This window comes from Balaenoptera musculus, chromosome 8 (genome assembly GCF_009873245.2).
Source record: "Balaenoptera musculus isolate JJ_BM4_2016_0621 chromosome 8, mBalMus1.pri.v3, whole genome shotgun sequence".
Taxonomy (NCBI): Eukaryota; Metazoa; Chordata; class Mammalia; order Artiodactyla; family Balaenopteridae; genus Balaenoptera; species Balaenoptera musculus.
In genome coordinates, this window is record NC_045792.1 from 23,641,967 (window position 1) to 23,652,727 (window position 10,761).

The following is a 10,761-nucleotide window of genomic DNA, read 5'->3' on the forward strand; positions in this document are numbered from 1 at the left end:
AGTCAAATCCCGCTAGCCTTCAAAGTCTGATTCTCTGGGATTTCCACCTCCCATTGCTGGAACCCCAGGTTGGGAAGCCTCACTTGTGACTCAGAACGTTCACTACAGTGGGTGGACTTCTGTGGTATGATTGTTCTCCAGTTTGTGAGTCACCCTCCCAGCACTTATGGGATTTGATTTTATTGTGATTGCCCCCCACATACCATCTCATTGCAGCTTCTCCTTTGTCTTTGGATGTGGGGTATCTTTTTTTGGTGAGTTCCAGTGTCTTCCTGCCTATGATTGTTCAGCAGTTAGTTGTGATTCTGGTGCTCTCACAAGAGAGAGTGAGCACACATCTTTCTACTCTGCCATCTTGAACCAATCTCCTCCTTACGTTTACTTTTTCTAATACTGATATAACCACAACAACTTTCCTTTGATTAGGGCAAGCATTGATAACATTAATTAGTGTAGATTAATGTTATATTTTTTTCATGCCTTTACTTTTAACCTTTTTGTGTTGTATACTTAAAGTGTGTTTCTTGTGGGCAGCTTATTGTTGAGTACACATATCTCATTTTTGCTTATTAGCCGTTAGTCATCATTGTTTCATTATTTTAGTGCTTGCCTTAGATTTCATAATATGTACCTTTGGCTAATCACAGTCTACCTACCTTCAAGTGAGTTTATAAAACATCACTTATAGAACAAGAACTTTAAAGTAGTAGACATTTGACCTTTGAACAATGTGGGAGGTAGGGCACCAACCCTCTGCACAGTGAAAAATACATGTGTAATTTATATTTGGGCCTCCTTGTATGCAGTTCCTTCATATCTACAGTTCCTCCATATCCAGGGTTCCATACCTGTGGATTCAACCAACCTTGGATCGTGTAGTACTGGACTATTTACTACTGAAAAAAAATCCACATATAAGTTGACCTGTACAGTTCACATGTGTGTTGTTCAAAGGTCAACTGTACTTACATTTCTCCTCTCCCATTCTTTGGGCTAATTTTGTCATACATTTCACTTTTATACATGTTATAAATTTTTAAACATTGTTATGACTTTGATTTAAACAGTCAATTGTCTCCCAAACAAATTTAAGTAATCAGAAAGAATTTTTTTTATATTTAACTTTTACCTATTTAGTTACAATTTCCAGTGCTCTTCTTTTTGTTCTTTTTGTTTTTAGAGATCAAGATTTCCATCTGGTATTATTTTTCCATTTGTCTGAAGGACTTTCTTTAACATTTCTTGTGGTATGAATCTGCTGATGATACATTCTTCTAGCTTTGTATTTCTGAAAAATTCTTATTTTTCACTTTGTTTTCGAAAGATAGTTTCCCTGGGTATAGAATTCTGGTGGTGGTTTTTTCTTCCACTATTTTAAAGATGTTACTTCACTCTCTTCTCACTTTTATTGATTCTGATGAGAAATATTCTATCATCCTTGTCTTTGTTTCTTTGTATGTAAGATATCTCTCCATCCCTCACCTCCAGGCTGCTTTTAAGATTTTTCTCTTAGCCCTGATTTTAAGCAATTTGAGCACACTGTGCCTTGATTTACATTTCTTCATGTTTGTTGTGCTTGGGGTTTATTGAACTACTTGTATTTGTTTTTATCAAATTTGGAAAAAAATTGGCTATCATTTTTCCAAATATGTTTTTTCTTCCATCTTCCTCCTGCAGGAACTGCAGTTAAATGCACAGTGGATATTGTCTCACAGTTATTTTACAAAATTATTTTTTCTCTATGTGTTTCATTTGGGGTAGTGCCTATTTTTATGTCTTTATGTTTGCTATTCTTTTCTTCCGCAATTTCTAATACACTGTTAATTCTAGCCAGTATAATTTTTATCTCAGACATCATAGTTTTCAACTGTAGAAGTTTTATTTGAGTCTTTTTAATATCTCCCATGTCTCTACTTAACTTTCTGAACATATGGAAGTAAGTTATAAGAACTGTTTTAATGCCTTTTCTGCTAGTCTAACATCTGTGTCTGTTCTGGGTTGGTTTCAATTGACTGATCTTTTTCCTCATTATGGGTCATATTTTCCTACTTCTTCTAATGTCTATTAGTTTTTGGTTGGATGCCAGACATTTTGAATTGTACCTTGTTGAGTGCTGGCTGAATATTTATTTATGTATTCTTATAAATATACTTGATCTTTTTTTCCTGGGATGAAGGTCAGTTACTTGGAAATACTTTGATCCTTTTTAGTCTTGTTTTTAAGATTTATTAGGGAGCACCAGAGCTGTAGAATTAACTAGTCTAGAACTAATTTTGCTAATTCTGGTGTTTCTTACTCCATCTTTGCCAGAAGTGGAAGTCTTTTTGACAGTTTTTAATTTGGGGAAAACTATTGAAGGCATAAAGGAAAATTATACCCCCTAAGGTGCCAGCATTCAGGAGTCAACTCTGTGTAGGTTAATATTTCACTCTTCTTAATTCTCTGGATAACTTACTGTCTTCTAATTTTCATTATCTAATAAATACATATATATCCAGAAATAACAATCCACATTCTCATTATTTTACAGAATTTTATCTTCTCCCTTCTTTTAGTTTGTGGATAGGATTTATATAATTTTGTAGTTTTTCTGTTCTATTGATGCTGGCAAAGGGGCGTACTTAAGCAACAACATAAGTGATAAAACTTTGAAAGTGCCCATGTCCATATGTTCCAGTTTCTATTGTGTAACATATTACTTGAAAGCTAAATGGCTTAAATTTTTAAGCTGTACTTATGGATTATGTGAGTCAGGAATTCATACAGAGCACTGTGTATTTGGCTTATCTCCCTTTCACGGTGTCGACACCTGGGCTTGGAAGTCTCAATGGCTGGATATGACTCAATGGCTGGGGGCTGGAATCATCTGGAGACATCTTCACTCACATATTTAGCCATTGATATTGGCTGTCATCTGTAACCTCACTGGGGCTGTCAACCAGAACATCTACATAAGGTCTCTCCCTGTGGCCTGGGCTTTCTCACAGTGGCCTCAGGTAGTTGGACTTCTAACATTGTGTCCCAGAGAACAAGGTCAAAACTGTATTACTTTAATGATCCACTCTTGGAAGACACACATCATTATTTCTATTTTACCCTATTGGCTAAAACAGTCACAAGCCCATCTAGATCCAAAGAAAGGGAATTAGGCTCCATCTCTTAATAGAGTATTAGCAAGGTTACATGATAGAAGTGTATGTAAGGTATGGGATACTTTTGTGGTCATCTTTGGAAAATAAAATCTGCCATAGTCTGCCTCTGGCCACAAAATTCACATCAACTTTCACATGCATTCAGTCATCCCTTCCCCCAAGACTTTCAAAGTTTCATCCCATTGAGGCATCAGTTCAAAATCTAAGATCTTGTGAACTAAATTATGTCCAGGTGACAGTGGGGCTTCTCTAGTGCAATTCTTTGAGTACAGTTCTTCTTGTTCTAAAAATCTGTGAACTAAAGGCACAAGTTATTCATCCTCTCCAACCACACCCAGGTGAGACAAGCATAGAATAATTACTACAGTCTTCCCATTCAAAAAGAGGAAAAATAAAAGACACACAATAGTCAGTTTAAAAAATCCAGCCAAGTACACATTATCAGTTCCTGAGTTAGGACTCAGTCCTACTCCCTAGGATCATCCTCCAGGACAACTGGCTTTGCCTTCTGGGCCCTTAGTTCCATCCGACGAGTTATTCTTCATTTCTATACAAAGTCTTCCATGTTTTCAACTAAGTAGGCTCTCAGATTGCTTGGTGTCCAAAAAATTTTAGAGATTCAAAGGCTTCTGTTCATTTTGTACCATCTCTTTCAATTTAAAATGCTACAATTCTTTTAAAATTCTGTGGGCTTCTTGTATATTAACAAAACATATTTCATCAGTTAAACTCCACACCCACAAATCTCTTTGAGATGAGCCCTTATTTTTTTACCTTGGGATGTCTCTGAGGTTGCTATGAGACAACATCCTTAAGAGACTTAGATCTGTTGAACAGAGAAGATCTTCAAGGAATGCCCTTAAGATACTTAGGAGTCCATTTATCTATTTGATAGTCTGTGACATATCAGTTTTGATCTATCTAAGGTCCTAGGAAAGAGTTTTCTGGTCACAGCTTTGGCTTCGTATTTACCCTGAGATGTATCCATTTTAGCACCCTGGATTTGATCTTCACCTTGAGGACATTTTTGTTTTTGAGGATTTTCTGCTGTAAGAGATGGAGATGATAAATAATTTTATTTTCAAATCCAACAAGTCCTGGATCCTTTTTATTTCCCTTAAATTTTCTTTAACACTGCGTGGCTACTTTTATATGGCTAAAATAACTCAGTTAGCACTTTGGTATTTTGCTTGGAAATCTCATTGACCACACCCACTGGTTCATTAGGTTTATTTTTGTTTTCCATGTCATTGCAAAAATGATTGCATTGCAAAACAACAATGTTGCTAAACTTTCTACCACTCCATAACAAGGGTCATCTTTTTCCCAGTCCTGTCCTTTTTCTCAAAAGCTCCTTAAGGCTGCTTCCTATTTATTGAGCAAAGCAATCACAGGCCTACTCAGGTTCAAGGGAAAGAGAGAGGGGAGGTCTTGAAAGGAATAAGGCCAGGTCACGTTATAGAAGAGCAAATGAGATGGAGGTACTCCTGCAGCCACCTTTGGAAAATACAGTCTGCCACATCATCTATAACAATTTCAGTGCTTGTGGGCAGGTGGGGTTTATCACCAGATACAAAAAGCCCACAAGGAGACTCTCTCACAGGATAAAACTAGTGACGTCTACTCCAAATTGGGTGCAAAAATTGCATGATTGGGTTGTCCTTCCTGAATCTTCTAAGAATGATGCTTATTGTAAGATAGGATTGCTATGGTAAAGGCAGAGGAGAAATACTGAAAGGAAATGGTAAAATGTAGAAAACATCATGAGGTCACAAAGTTGCTAAGATAACATCAACTAGAATAGCCTTAGCTTTTCTCTTTATTACTCTATACCTCAAAGGGTCCACAGCCATTAAATAAAGGGTCCTGCATTAGTAAAACAGTTCAGTGGAGATCTTTTATCACCCCATGTTTGTCACCTACTACACTTTCATATTTCAGTGCTTACTTTATTAGTATTTAATGAACATCAACATTGTGCCATTTACTGTACTTGGTACTAGGGCTATGAAAAATATGGTTCTTGACCTAAATTAGCTCAGAGTGATAACCAAAGAGAAAGCTGTTAACAAATAATTTAAACATGCCTGGGTAATTTCTAGGGAAGACTTTTTAAAAAGCAGCTAAGGGAAGGTAGAAAGGTCAAGAAAGATTTGACTGTAGGATAGGTGGCTAGAGTATTGTTGATAATTGAGTTAATTCATGAAAAATAAAAGTTAATTTCCAGGTAGAGAGGTAGACTATGTAAACAGAATTCTTGGCAGAAGAAATAACAAGTGCAAAAGTACAGAGTCGTGAAAGGGCTTAGCTGGTTTTAAAAAGGATGAGGAATTTAGTAGGATTGGACCATAGGAGTCCTAATGCAAAGTGAGAGGTGAGGCTGCAGAAGGTTGGAGCTAGATTGCAATGAACCATGTACACTACCTCATGGAATTTGGTGTTTATTTTATAGTGATTGAGAGGCCAGCAAAGGTCCTTAACTAGAAAGTGATCAGGAACATGACACTGATGGCAGTATGAGAGTAAAGGAAAAGACTAGATAGCAGAAAGAATGCTTAGGAAGTTGTTGCAATAATTCAGGGGAGAGAAAAGCCAAATCCTATTCTAAGACAGTGACAGTGGGGTTTCAGGGAAGGGATCAGGTTCAGAAACTTATTCTGAAGCACTTGGAGACTGATTGAATGTGAGGAGCAAAATCATCAAGGCTTCTAGCTTGGGAAACTCAGCAAACAGTGATAACACTGACTGAAACCAAGAATACGGTGAAGGAAATAAATCTGTAGGAGGATAGGGTAGAAGGATAGAATTCAATTGTGCCTGTTAGGTGTGTGCTGCCTTTGGAATATTCAAAAAGAGATGTTCAAGACATAATTGGAAATATGGGTCTGGTTGAAACTAAAGGGGAAGTTGAGATCATGGGAGTTCTCAAGTTTTAAGTTATGCAAGTTTGGGGACTTGAGATTTGTTATTGTGCTGAAATAGAGTATGACAACTATTGACAAGCCTCTGCTCAGTTTTAAACCCTTTCATCATTTCAGAAGATTCAACATGTCTCCTTAGAGAACATTTATAGAGGACTTGGGGACCAGCTGGTAATATGGATCAATAACTGATTGGTGGGTTGAATTGGAGTTAAAGCCCAGTCCGCTCGTGATATGTCCCTGACTGAACCACTGATGTATTATTTAATAAACGTACCCCATTCACTTCCTAAGAGAAGAAACAGCCCATGCAGGAGATACATACACTTTAAGGATGAGTAAGAGAGTCCAGTAATGAAAGGAGAAAATAATTTATCAGAAACGTCTAGCTAATAATAATAACAACCACTGACTACAAAACATAGCTGTGAGTTTACTGGCAGCCAAGGAAAGGAGGAAAACATGATGGGTTTATTATTATTACTTGAGTTCCTCCTTGAATTAAATGCTAAGGAAGCAGATTACTCCATTTATCAGGAGGGACAGTCTGCTTCCCTAGTATTTAATTCAAGGAGAAACTCAAGGAATAATAATATGAAGAACATCTTCAAAACCCACCTTGTAAAAGGCCAAATATCATTCTTCATATTGTTCTCTGGTTGAAACTAAGCTCATAATGTTAGATCCTATTTTTGTGAAGACATTTCCATTTAATATGGTATTATTTACTCCTTGCAAATCCACTCTTTTGCCTCTTCTACAGAAAGGCCAAGCAACTGACAGAGAAGGGGAAGTTTATTTAGCTCCAGGGACAGTAGTCCATGGAGAATAGCACAGATTAGTGGATAAGAATAAAATTCCAGGAAAAGCAGAGGAAAAGCATTTTCAGACTGTGTTTAAGTGGAGGCTGAGAAGAAGTGATTTCTGAGACAACAGCCCTTCTCCAGCTCAGGAAACAAGGTTGATGATGCCAAGCATTAGCTGTGGCTTGGGTCTTATGACTCTGCAGGAAAAAAAGGAAAAGCTGTGAGAGGATGAATTGCTTTATATAGAATCTAGGAAAGGGAGTTTCCAGGGCGACTTTGTCAGTCAAAAGTCCCTGTAGGCCACGTGTTCTGACCAGTAGGGAAGCTACAGCTCGACAACATAGATGTGTGTCAGCCCCTCCTGGATTTTCATCTGGTTTCTTGATCTTCCCCCAAGGTGGAGGAGGCCTGGTTACAGAGTACAAGTGTCAATATGTCACATCTCCTGTGCCAAATTCAATTGGTTGGTTATAGCTGACTCAACACCATGTTGAGAAGGTTTCTGAGGCCCCACCTTGGCCCAAAAGGAAAAGGTATCATTATTGAATAGCAATGGCTGCCGTAGAGTTGGGATCAGAGTAATTAATAGAATTGAATCCTATACTAAATATTAAGGTAAACAATCAATGTTCATATATTCATGGGCATAAATACAATTAATCAATGTAATTAATATTAACATATTTACCATCTTTGATGTTGGTACAATAGCAACAACTTCACATGGGCTTTCCAGTTAGTACTTTTCATGGACTTAAGTGTGTCCCTCCTCTCCCAAACTCCTATGTTGAAGCCCAAATCTCCACTGTGACTGCATTTGGAGATAGTGCCTTTAAAGAGATAAATAAACTTAAATAAGATCATAAGGAAAATCCGAATCTGATAGGACCATCCTCATAACATGAGGAAGTGACACCAGCACTCGCTCACTCTCTCCACCCGGAGAAAAAGCCCTGTGAGGACACAGCGAGAAGGTGGTGGTCTGCAAGCCAGGAAGGGGAGCCTCGTTAGAAACCAGCCCTGGCAATTCGATCTTGCTTGAACTTGTGGCCTCCAGAACCGTGAGAAATAGATTCCTATTGTTTAAGCCACCCTGTGTATGGCATTCTGTTATGGCAGCCCAAGGAGACAATGTTGTACTGAATCAAGCATCCAGGGACAGTTTACCTTGCCAGAAAAGGGCGCAGAAAGGTAAGAGTTGTAACTAACCCTAGAATCCTCCCCTCTCCACCTCCACCCATACCTTTTGAGCTAGAAGAAAAAATTGGATTGCCTGAGGTTGCTACTAATTTGCCTACTGGCTGTAATCCTAGTGTGTATCCTGAAGGAGCCACCTGTTGCCTCCAGCATATATGTTTCTGGGTGAAAAGATTTATAATATGGGTTAAAATGTATGGACTCCGGCAGGCTTTTACACACTCAGACTTTTTCGGTGTCCAGAGAGATAAGGTAAATGAGTGAAACCAAACGTGTGTGGCAACAGACTTGGTGGGGATTTTGGTGACCTGGAAAGTCAAAGTGTGTGTGTGTGTGTGTGTGTGTGTGTGTGTGTGTGTGTGTGTGAGAGAGAGAGAGAGAGAGAGAGAGAGAGACAGAGAGATGGGGTGGAGGAGACCCTGCACATACATCTGTGGCTAAATTCAGCCAGTTGGCAATCAATTTGCGATGTCTGAATGCATGATCAGGGGCTGATATGGCCCTTGGACAACTTTTTCCAGTGTGTCAGCTGCATATATTGTAGAGAGATGCAGGTGAGCATTGCAGCTGCAAATGCTTGCAGAGGTCAGTGAAGAAGAGCCCCACAAACCTGAACTACCAAATGGAGAGGAGGCAAAGGGGATGTTTAGCTGTGAGCATTAGGGTGTCAAACCACCATGTTCTCTGGGGAGGTCAAGCCAGCTCTGAAATGTAGCAGAAGGCTCCTACAGTGTTCACAGGCAGAACCAACATTGTTTCAAAGAAACCACTTTGGATTTGTTCATAAGCTTGACCAGGTTTTCAACAGAAATTTCAAGCGTTCTAACCATCTAATGGAAGAATGAGATGCTGTTGACTTGGATATTTTGAGTTCCTGCTTTTACTTTAATTTTATTTATTTTTTAATTGATGTACAGTTGATTTACAATGGTGTGCCAATCTCTGCTGTACAGCAAAATGACTCAGTTATACATGTATAGACATTCTTTTTTAATATTTTTTCCATTATGGTTTATCCCAGGATATTGAATATAGTTCCCTGTGCTATACAGTAGGACCTTGTTGCCTGCTTTTACTTCAATATTCCTGCTGAACAGACTTAGTTCTGGCCAGGACCTGGTCTGCCCAGGCCCGCCAGGATGAGCTGGCTAGAGAAGGACTCTGTAAGTAATGAAATGCATTGCCGTGTTGAATGGAGATACTCACGTCCATCTGGATGCTGAATAGCCTCTGCCGAATATGACTTGGATTTAGCACAGTTGATATTGAGCTGCTCTTTCTGAGAGAAATTGGCCGCCTGGTTCATGGCCATGCCTCTAATGTCAGGAAGACTGTGTCATCAGTGCCTTAAAAGCTACTTGTCTCCCGTCTGGCAGCCAGCATCCTGAGTACCTAAGAGCTGAATTAGACTTAGTAGGTGTTGGTTACCAAACAGGAAACCAGGTCCCAGCCCAGCTTAGGTCACCTCAGGTTAACATTTGCTCAGTTAGAGCCCCCTCCCTACCCAGAGTCACTTAACTTAGCACTGTGGCCTTTGGGGAGGTGACACCCATCTCATTTTCCTATGTGAACCAGGAAGGGAAAGTGTCAGCTGTGAGGGAAAAATACCCATTAAATGTGTACAAGCTGCCAGATTGAATCATGAAGGCAAATGTGTTTCTGAACTTGGCATTATTTTAAAGGCTGAGGTTCGGAATTGCATCAGATGAAAGTTTGTTTAATTCTCAATTAAGAATTGTTGTTATGCAGTGGCAGTGGCATGGGGACTTTTATGAGCTGTGCTATTGATTGAAATGATTCCTTCATTGGGTGTTGATTGAGTGATCTTTTGATTCCCTCCCTATTAACATGCTAATGGTTAGGGGTACAGACCCTCTCAAAGGCTCCTGTTGGATGGATGTCTCTGACCTTGCACTATTCTCCCCAGAGGCCGGAGGTGGGGTGGGGTGGGGTGGAGGGGTGTCTGGGCCTCATCAATGGCCTCATTAGCATATTGTAGCTCCACTCCCAAGGGTGACAAATTTAAAGAACATGGAACAAAATTAGGAAGGTATTTTAAAGGTTTTAAATGGTGGGCAGGTTCTGAGAATGTCTGGATCTCCATGTCAAGGGCGTCTAAGTCAGCCCCGGGAGCAGCTGGAGCCCAAAGGCCAGGCCTCTCTGTGCACCGAATTTACATAAGCTTTGAAGATATTTTTAGCTTCCTTCTCTCACTCCTCTTAATATTCTCCTGATTCTCTGTCTCACAAAGGGGGAAGGCTGCAAACTTAGGATACTGAGCTTTTGGTCTTCAGAAGTTCTGATGTTATTTTCTCTTTCAGATCTTCTGGGGCTAAGCAGAAGCAGACACTGATGCAGAAGTGTAAACTGGCTGTACTTAGAGCCCTTCTGTGTGGGCACCAGGGAGGGTGGGGGTCACTCCTTTGTGGGGTGACGTCTGCTCACTTGGGATTTTTCATTTTAAAATGAGATTAGCTGAGATGATATACATTCAAGTGCCTGGCATAGTACTGACAAATGCAATGTTTCCTTTTCTTCTCTCTCTCCTCCCCCATTTGAAATAGTCTAACTGGGACTCTGAATCAAGGTTATGGTAAAGACCTCAGGGATCTTGGGAAGGCAAGCATCCATTAATATTCATCATTCTTTCATTCAACAAGCATTGATTGAGATACACCAACATGC

General features: G+C 39.5%; 1 long non-coding RNA gene across 1 annotated transcript; it reads left to right on the forward strand.

Moving 5' to 3' along the window:
• Positions 1–7,828: 7,828 nt before the first annotated feature.
• LOC118899988 lies at positions 7,829–10,697 on the forward strand. The gene is made up of 3 exons (XR_005021021.1): positions 7,829–8,070; positions 10,398–10,438; positions 10,641–10,697. It is a non-coding gene; the product is annotated as an uncharacterized LOC118899988 (long non-coding RNA).
• The last annotated feature ends 64 nt before the right edge of the window (positions 10,698–10,761 follow it).